We start from the raw sequence: 9928 nt of genomic DNA, 5'->3' as shown, positions 1-9928 counted from the left end.
TTATCCAACTCAACATTTTTCTGACTCAAAGCATCGATCTGCTTCTGAAGTCCAGAGAGTGAAGGACTCTCTTCTCCAGTGCTATCACCCCTTGTTGAAATTCCTTTTCCGTGTGGGGGAGGTGTTAAAAGTTGTTCTCTAGCCAAGAGCACGGATAATTAAACAAAAGAGGCATTGAGATCTGGCCTAGGAGGCGAGAAGTCCATTGGAAAAGATGAGTCACTAGTTTCAAAGAAGGTACTAGGGCCTTCAGTGATTGGTTCAGTTGAGACTATAGCAGGGGTTGTTGTTGGAGGAGCTGAGGCATTTTGAGTTGCTAATCTCAGAACGATTATGTGTCTTTTGGTTGGTGGAGAAGAGGTTTGAGTGGTGTGGAGACCACTTTCCATTGTCGTAGATGTAGGTAAAACATCATCAAGGGGAGGAATCCCTGACACCGTCACCATAGGAGTTGCTATTTCTGTCGATGGATTAGAAACAGGAGGTGCCGCTACGAGAACGTCTTCTTGTTCCCTTGTGACTGTTGTCGTATGAACAACTTCATCAACATCTTCAAGCAAGTTGCCAAGATCTTCTCCAGTCATAAATTCATCATTACTGCCGAAATTTAGAGGAATGTCATCATTATCAAAACCTATGAGATCGACATCCTAGAATACTTCTATCTCGTTCCTCGATCCCTCATTATAATCACTCTGAACGTGTACAGAGTGCAGCTCGTGTTCCTCGGCGACTTGAGCAGTAGTGGCTTGAGCTTCTTCGTCATTTTGATCTGAGATCGTGATGACATCTTAAGAAATAACCTTTCAGAAGAAGTTGGCTCTAACAAAGTCTTTTTGGACGTTCCATGGGACTCAGATGACTCATTAATCTCAGCAAAGTTTCCAAACTTCACCAGGGGATGTAAACCCTGAAAGACGACCTTGCCCTTTCTATTTTGCTTGATGAGACCAACTGTGTGGGGGCCCAAGGATTTTATATCTAACTTGTCACCATCCTTGATCGTTTCTGGAAACTGATCATCAACGAACACTTGAATGAACCTCGGATAAAGTAGAAATACATCTATGGTCCCCCGGGTCATGGCGTTTATATTCACTAGGAATTCATCGAGAATGAATTTTGAGAAATTGAATTTTATACCAGCAGCCAGGGAGACGATTGCCCCGGTGTTCCTAAGGGAGATCTCATCGGCTCCTGATCTCCTGCCTGAGATGCAGCTCACGAACACGTGTGCCAGGAATCGCCAGTAAGGAGGCAGGAGCTTCTTCACTGTGGGAGGGTAAACACCCTCATATCCCATCCTCTACAGGATCTGTTGTACATTATCAATTCCAATTTCAGTAGGGACATTGGATTCATCGTTAATCAGCAAGGTGTCTCTGATGTACTGCTCAGTAATCTTGATCTTGCAACCTTTGACTATAGCTTCAATTGAAATTTCTCCATTCACATTTTCCATTTTAGCTGTCTGCCAAAACTTCCGGATGATATTCTGATAAATGATGGGATTTACTGTGACAGCACAAGATAAGCAGCACTCTCTCAGCCTGTAAATCATTGACTTGAATTCTGGATGAGCAGCAGGAGGATCATCCAACACGATCGCCAAGTTGTGCATGTCCGCAAACTTAAGATTTTCCATTTAACTGCACTAAACAAGCCAAGTAAGAAAACATATAATTTTAACAATTTACATCAAATCATCTAGTTTTCTCAATTAAAAAAACATAATTTTGGCCTTCAAAAGGTGGTTTGACTGCAAAATGATTAGAGTTTATGGTCAGAATAGTCAAACACTTGAGTTTACGGTCAAAGTTGGTCAACTGACCGTAAACTGAGTTTACGATCGTAAGACCAAAAAATTGAGTTTACGGTCGTAAGACCAAAATCCGAGTTTACGGTCGTAAGACCAAAACCCAGGTGTACGGTCGTAAGACCACTTTAGGTTTACGGTTTGTGAATGTTCCGAAACCGTAAACTCGCGATGAATAGTAAACGCCAAAAAAACTTTAAACGTCGATTACTCCTTCGATTTTGGTCGGAATGGTGAATAAAACACAGATCCTTGGTCGGTTTTGTCATACCTTCGAAGTAGTACAGTCGATTTCACAAGAACTCGAGAAAAAAAATTAGAGGAGAGAGAGTAGAGAGAGAATGTTTGTGACAGTAAAGGAGGAATGGGAGAGGAAGGGTTTACAGCAGTAAATTCCTCCTTTTATACACTCTTAGCTTTTACCTGTCTCCCACACAGTGTAAAAACCCAGTCCACATTTCGGTTAAAGTTTTCAAAAATAAAACATTTTGAGGACATAAAAATAATAAAAATAAAAATAAAATTTAAAAATATATATAAAAATAAAAAATAAAATAAACTAATTCCTGAAATTTAAAAATAAAAATAAAAGATTAAATTTGATAGTCATAAAGTAAAAATTTAAATTAAAAAAAATAAAAAATAAAAATAAAGATAAAGGAAAGATTAAATTTTGAATAAACAAAATTTATTTCAACACTACTGACAAAATCTTGTGACACTGGGATCAAAGTTGTTACACAACCTTAATCCACTTATCGGTACCTTTCATCTTCACGTCTTTGTCTGATCAATCGTCGGTATTGTGGTCCACTTAAAAACGAAAAAATGTGACTGATTTAGGACATACTATTTGATACAAGACAAGGTGAACTTAAGTTCCTAGATATTTTATCTGATCCTAAGTTCCTGGATACTATATCTTAAGGACCATTCAGCTGACGGCGACCAGGGATATTGTTGTCCACCTAAATTGAGCAGCGAGATCTATAGACAATCTTTGAGTGTTCAATTTTAATTGTACTGGAACATGTTTCCCGCTTCCTGATATGCCCCAGTAATCAAGGACTTCCAGAGTACTCCTTACATCGCATGAGCAGACCATCATTAGGAGAGAAGATAGATTCAGAGTATTATCACTTATAGTTTCAAAGGAATTGAGAAGTAGAAGGTTGCATATGCTGTGTACCAAGTCGGGTTGTTAGTCACGCAAAGGAGACAGCATATGGCTAACAGATAAGAGGAATTTCATATATATATATATATATATATATATATATATATATATATATATATATATATATATAATATGCAGAGAAATAGAGTTGCATATGTTACAGTCCAGGTCGGATCTCTTCCAATCACGCAGAGGAGGCAACATATGACTAACAGTAAGAAAGAAAGAAAATGATTTTCTACAGACCTAATTTATCGGAATTTACCAGTCGCCCCATCAATATCGGAATTAAGGAAAAAATCTGCACATCGAGGAAAAGTTAATCCACAGTTCCAAGTACGGGTTCATTTAATGTGACGAGTGGATTCCCATATATATCTCCCTGCTCAACCTATCCGAGCGTCATATTGTCAGGCTGAACGGATCTAACTAGGTCAAGATTTGTCAAGACTAAGAATTTCTTAAGTTCAACTCTGCCTAGTCAAGTCTATTTATAATCTTTTGTGCCTACCAACGCATCAAACCAGAGCAAAGACCCTTCAACTTTGGGTACGTTATGCAGACTCATGTTGCCTGTTATCACTTGATAATATCACTTCCCAATACAATAAACACACGCAGAACTATAGACGACAACATTTTTGATTTTTCTGAATTTTTTGATGTTTTTGGATTTTTGAAATTTTTTTTAATGTTTTTGGATTTTTGAATATTTATCCCCCTAAATTTGTGCATGGAAGAGAATGAAATGACTGAAATGTGCAAATTTAAACTAAGAAAACCTAAAAAAAAATTAATCCTCAAAACGAATCATTTTTAAAAATCCCACAAGCACATCGAATCGAGCTTTGTGAAAGGGCTTTGTGAACAGGACCGCGACATTATTGTGAGTGTGAACATGTTTTAGCCTGATGAGAGAACGCTCATAACAATCTTAGATAAAATGAATTTTGATGTCAATGTGCTTGGTTTTGGAATGCTGGACTGGATTTTTAGCGATTTGAATAGCAGCCTCATTATCACAAAGAATTTGGGTTTCTAGATAATTCAAACTGTAGTCCAACAACTGATGTTGGATCCATATGACTTGAGAACAACAAGCAGACGCAGCGACATATTATGCTTCTGCTGTAGAGGTTGAGACCGTATGTTTCTTCTTGCACTGCCATGAGACCAAGCTATCTCCAAGAAATTAGCATCCTCCTGATGTCGATTTTCTATCAAGCTCACACCCGCCATAGTTGCTGTCTGCAAAAGCATAAAGGTCAAATTCGGGATTTTTCAGATACCAAAGGCCCAATTTTAGGCAACCTTTGAGATACCGAAAAATCCGTTTAACAGCAATAAGATGAGAAAGTTTAGGATTGGCCTGGAAGCGTGCACATTGACAGACCGCAAACATTACATCTGGGTGGCTGGCAGTCAGATACATAAGCGATCCAATCATTGATCGATAATACGTCTGATCTACGGATTCGCCGTCAAGATCAGGAGTCAGTAAAGGTCTCTCCTCCACGGGTGTAAGAGCAGATTTTGCGTCTCGGAACCCGAACTTCTCCATCATATCATTCACATACTTCGCTTGGTGAATTAGGATTCCGGTAGAAGATTGTTTGACCTGAAGCCCCAGAAACATGGTCATCTCCCCTAGAGAACTCATTTCAAACCTTTTCTTCACCACGCCTTCAAATTCTTTGCAAAACTGTGGACAGGTTGACCCGAAGATAATGTCGTCAACATAGATCTGAACAAGTATCTAATCATTACCCACATGCTTAATGAACAAAGTTTGATCAATGGTGCCGCGAGAGTATCCATGCTCGAGCAAATGCTTTGTAAGAGTTGCATACCATGCTCGAGGAGCTTGATGTAACCCATATAATGCTTTTTCCACCTTGTAGACACGATTAGGGAACTTTGAGTCAACAAACCCAGGGGGTTGATCAACATAGATTTCTTCCTTCACCCTGCCATACAATAAGGCAGTCTTGACATCCATTTGGTAGACCGTGAAATTCATGTAGGAAGCATATGCGACAAAGATGCGAATAGCCTCCAACCGAGCCACGGGAGCAAATACCTCAGTATAGTCAAGACCCTCAATCTGTCGAAACCCACGAACCACCAACCTTGATTTATTTCTCATGATCACAGTCGAATCATCTTGCTTATTACGATAGACCCAACGCGTGTTAAGAGCCCTTTTTCCCTTTGGTAAGTCAACCAATTTCCAAACCCTGAGCTTTTCAAACTGATTAAGCTCCTCATGCATTGCATCCACCCAGCTGGGATCATTCAAAGACATTTCTACATTCTTTGGCTCTATTTGAGATATAAAGCAAGAATAGAGACATGCATTAACGTCTCTACTCTGACTTCTGGTTTTAACTCCATCTCCCAGCTGGCCAATGACGTTCTCGATCGGATGATCACGTTGAATTCTTGAGGGTATGTCATGGCTGATATCATTGATAGAAACAGGAAGAGTGTGAATATTGAAACCTCCATCATTTACTGATTGATTCACATTAGATTGATCTGCTACAAACTCATTAGCAATTTCTTCAGGAAAGAGTAGTTCCATAAAAGTTGAAGTGGCAGCGAAAGCATCTCTAGACATGAACTCTCTTTCAATAGGGGTAAGAGGTGTAGCATCAGCATCAGGAGTTCCATCTTGAACTTTAGACTCTGGACTAGATGGTTGATCAGATGACTCCTCCTCAGGTGTAGTAGAGGACTCCCCTTCACGTGGAGCAGAGAACTCCCCCTCAACCGATGGAGATATGTAGACAACTTCTTCATCTTCATCTTCATACACAATCTTCGAACCAGAAGAGGGTCCACCTGAACCATCTGAAGACACGTTGAGAGATTTGAAAAGTGATGTGTAATCAAATAACCATTCGGGACCTACTCGAGCGTCTGTTTCATTCTCCTCCAACCAGCGCACATCATAGGATTCGACTATCTGCTTAGTCTTCTTATTGTAAACCCTATACACGGTGCGCGCAGCATACCCTACAAAGTAACAATTATCGGCTTTGGCATTGAATTTAGGGTTGGAATCCAAGTGGAGAAGGGTGCAAGGACAGCCAAATACGCGGAAATGGCTAACGGAAGGCTTGTGTCAATAGAGAATTTCGTACGGGGTCTTCATTTGCGCTTTGTTGATTAGAACATGATTCTGCACATAGCAAGCAGTGTTAATCGCCTCGGCCCAAAAGAAAACAGGAAGTTTAGAATCACAAAGCATTGTCCTTGTGGCATCTTTCAATGTTCTATTTCTTCTTTCAGCAACACCGTTGTGTTGAGGCATGTGAGCAGAGCTATATTGACGCACAATCCCCTTTTCTGCACAAAAGTGGTCAAGAACCGAATTCTTGAACTCAGTTCCATTGTCAGTACGAAGTGCCTTCACTTAGTTATTGGTTTGCTTCTCAATCATCACAACGAACTTCTTAATCAGATCAGCAACTCCCGCTTTGTTGGATAAGAAGAAAACCCACGTAAACCGAGAGAAATCATGGATCACAACTAGACAATACGATCTTATGTTGATGCTCAGGACGTTGACCGGACCAAATAAATCCATATGTAATACTTGGAGTCTCTGAAGGGTAGGCCTCGGACCATCTCATTTTTAGCAAGACGATTCAGGTTTTTTGCTTTAACATGACCGAGCCTTCTGTGCCACAGCATTGCGTTTTGCTCGGAGACTTTTGAGAAAAGACAAGTAACTTGTTCAGGGAGATTGTTGTTCATATCAATAATGTAAGCATTGCCATCCCTCTTTGATTTAACTAGAATCCATTCTTCAGGGATCACAATGCCTGGCTTTAAAATCATACATTCCTTGTCAATGAAATGAGTGGAGTAGCCTTTGTCACAGATCTGGGAAACGCTTAGTAAGTTGTGCTTTAACTCGGGAGCAAAGTTGACATTCTCAAAGTTCAACACTCCATTTGTAATAGTTCCTCTTTGCGTGATCTTACCACCATCTCCGCCCGCGAAGGAGACATAACCCCCATTAAAAGATTGAATTTCTCTCAATTGGGAGATGTCTCCACTCATATGTCAGGAACAGCCGCTGTCGACGTACCAGGGACGAACGAAATTCCTCCGCAACTGTCCCTACACAATGAGTGGAGTCACTTAGATTTGGGAACCCAGGTCATCACTGTCCTAGGTTTCCCTTTCACTTTCTCTGAATTATCCTTTAAAATTTTCAAATTAGGATCTTTAATCCTAATCACTTCAGAGAGTGGTAATGATGGATTAGAAAGTATTTTGGGCTTCCATTGAAGTTTAGGTTTTACAACATTCTCTGGTGGTTTTGAAATAGGTTTCATAGGAGTTTGCACAAAGCTTCTAGAAGTTCTACCAGAACTGGTTGAAGATCTAGAATTGCTTTTTGACGAAACTGATCTTGGCGGAGCCTTGTTCGGTTTTCGCAAACTATTTTGATCTTTGTTAGTAAAAACCTTTTTATTCGTTTGAAGACCACCACTTTTTCTGTTTCTATCATCTTTCTGATCATTATTTCGAGAACGAGCTCTTGAGGATTTTCTAATTAAAGACCTTCCTCGAGATTCATTCTCCCCTCTTGGTGACAAATAGTTTACAAAGATCCTATTTTGACAATTCCTAGCTATGTAACCACCAACACCACAATTAAAACAAATTTGTTTATTATTTGAGCTTGTACTACATTTTTCAGATTTGTTTTCTTTATGGACACTCTTACTTTTCTCAGATGAACATTCATGAGAGCCAGATTGAGATATAAGTGAGGGTGTCTCAGTTGTTGTACCTTGTGGTGTTGATGGTGATCATCACAAGCATTAGAGTTACCAAAAAATTCATCAAACATATCAAAGAAATTAAATTCAACAGAATTAGAAGTAGAAACATCACACAAAACATCATCAGTCTTAACATTTGACTCACAAACAGAAACAGAAATATCAGAATTAGGAATAGAAATAGAAACAGAACTCCAACTCCATGCTTTGCCTGATCTAATGGTTGATCTGCAGAGGAAGTAGAAGAGTCATTACTTTCAACATTTATAAACCCTCCTGAGACGAAACCAAATGATTTTCCATAAACCATAGATGGCTCTTTGGCAATCTCATCAATAGACAAGGGTTGATACTGATATGTGTTATTATAAGGAGGAGGCACACGATCGTATCCCAAACCCTTTTGTTGGTTTTGTTTAAAATCCATGCAGTGATCGATCATGGTGGCAACTACCTCGCTTGATCCATCAAATTTTTGAAAAGCAAAGTTTGCAGTTAATGTATCAAGCTTGGCAGTTAGCGCATCATTTTGTCTTTTAACATAATTGTACAGTTCACATTTATCACTGTACTCTGCCTGGATTCTTCTAAAATCTTTTATCTTAGCTTCTAATTGGGCTTTAAGGGGCTTTTGTCCTTTCCTAAGTTGATAGCCCTCATATCTAAGGTCCTCTAGTTCTCTACGTAATGATTGAATTTCATCACGAATCACTTTAACATATTCTTTACATGAATAAGAACAAGATAGTAGGGTTACCTCGCTTTTCTTGGGATCAGAAGAGATAGACGCCATGAAAGCAAACTGCATCTCCATCAATTTTGCTTTGGGATCAGCTTCATCAGTCTTCAGGGAAGTATCATCAATCAGAGCTAGGAGAGCATTTTCTGGCCGTGAAATGTTCAAAGCCTGAATCTGGTCCTCCCAGTCAAAGGACTGAGCGACCATAGCAGTCTCACCATTGGTTGCAGCACCTGCACGGTTGTTTCCCACTGCTACCATCGTCCTGTTGTTGTTGACCCTGCGATCTGGCTTAGGACACTCACGAGCAAAATGACCCGGCTCATGGCAGTTGAAACATCTCAGCATACCCTTGTTAAATCCCACCTTCTTATCACCATTCATTCCCCAGTTGCTTTTCCCAGTCTTCTTAGCAAACTGCTTGGCCTTGAAAGCATCCATTGCAATTTGCCAAGTGATATCCATCTCCTCCACGTCTTCTGGGTGAATCTGATCCAGGTCAGCAAATGACAGCTGAGGTGGAAGCTCTCCAGCTACCAAACCATTATAGCAGTTAACAAGCCCAGTAGCTAGAGCCAGATTTTCATCAGTATCCTTAGGGTTTGAGGAAGAGGCTACAGTAGGCACATTTTGGGAAAGAACAACTTGTGGAGTAATAAATGACTGATTCTGAGGAATAGATGATGCAGCAGTGAAAGTCTGAATCTGAGGTTGCTGAGTTGCAAAGGTTTGGCCTGAGGAAGACATGATTGAAGAAAAATCATTGTTGGATGAGATTCCAAGGTTTGCAGTAGAGTATGAGTTCACATGATTAATCTCTCTTTGTTTGTCATCAATGTCACAAGCTTTGATGATTGCCATGACCTCAGCAAGAGTGAGGCGATTCAAATCCTTAGTTTTCTTAATCACATCAACATTCATGTCCCATGATCTAGGAAGAGCATTCAGGAGCTTCTTGTTGATTTTCGACTTGGTCAAGAAAATCCCAAATATGTTCATGTCAGTTGTGAGAGATGTGAACCTCTGCAGTTGTGCCTCAAGAGTTTCTCCTAGAATGTAGTTGAACATGTAGAACTTTTGTCTCAACATGCCATGGCGACTCTCTTTCATGTCCTCATTTCCCTCACAGACTTCAATTAGGGTTTCCCATAGATCTTTAGCTGAAGTGTACTCACGTAAACCTTGAGCAATATCAGGAGATAATGCCATGGTTAAAGTGGCTAGGGCCCTCTCCTGCTCCTCAATTTTCTCAAATTCCTCATCAGTGTAATTCTCAACGTCCTTGTCAGTCACCTGGCCTCCGACTGTCGTGGTGATTCTAACAGGGCCTCTAAGAATGCTTCTCCATACCTTAAAGTCCTTCATTTTGATGTACTTTTCAATTCTATACTTCC

Source organism: Lactuca sativa, chromosome 4, assembly GCF_002870075.4.
Source record: "Lactuca sativa cultivar Salinas chromosome 4, Lsat_Salinas_v11, whole genome shotgun sequence".
Taxonomy (NCBI): domain Eukaryota; kingdom Viridiplantae; phylum Streptophyta; class Magnoliopsida; order Asterales; family Asteraceae; genus Lactuca; species Lactuca sativa.
The sequence above is the reverse complement of the archived record's forward strand: the minus strand, read 5'-3'. Positions refer to the sequence as shown.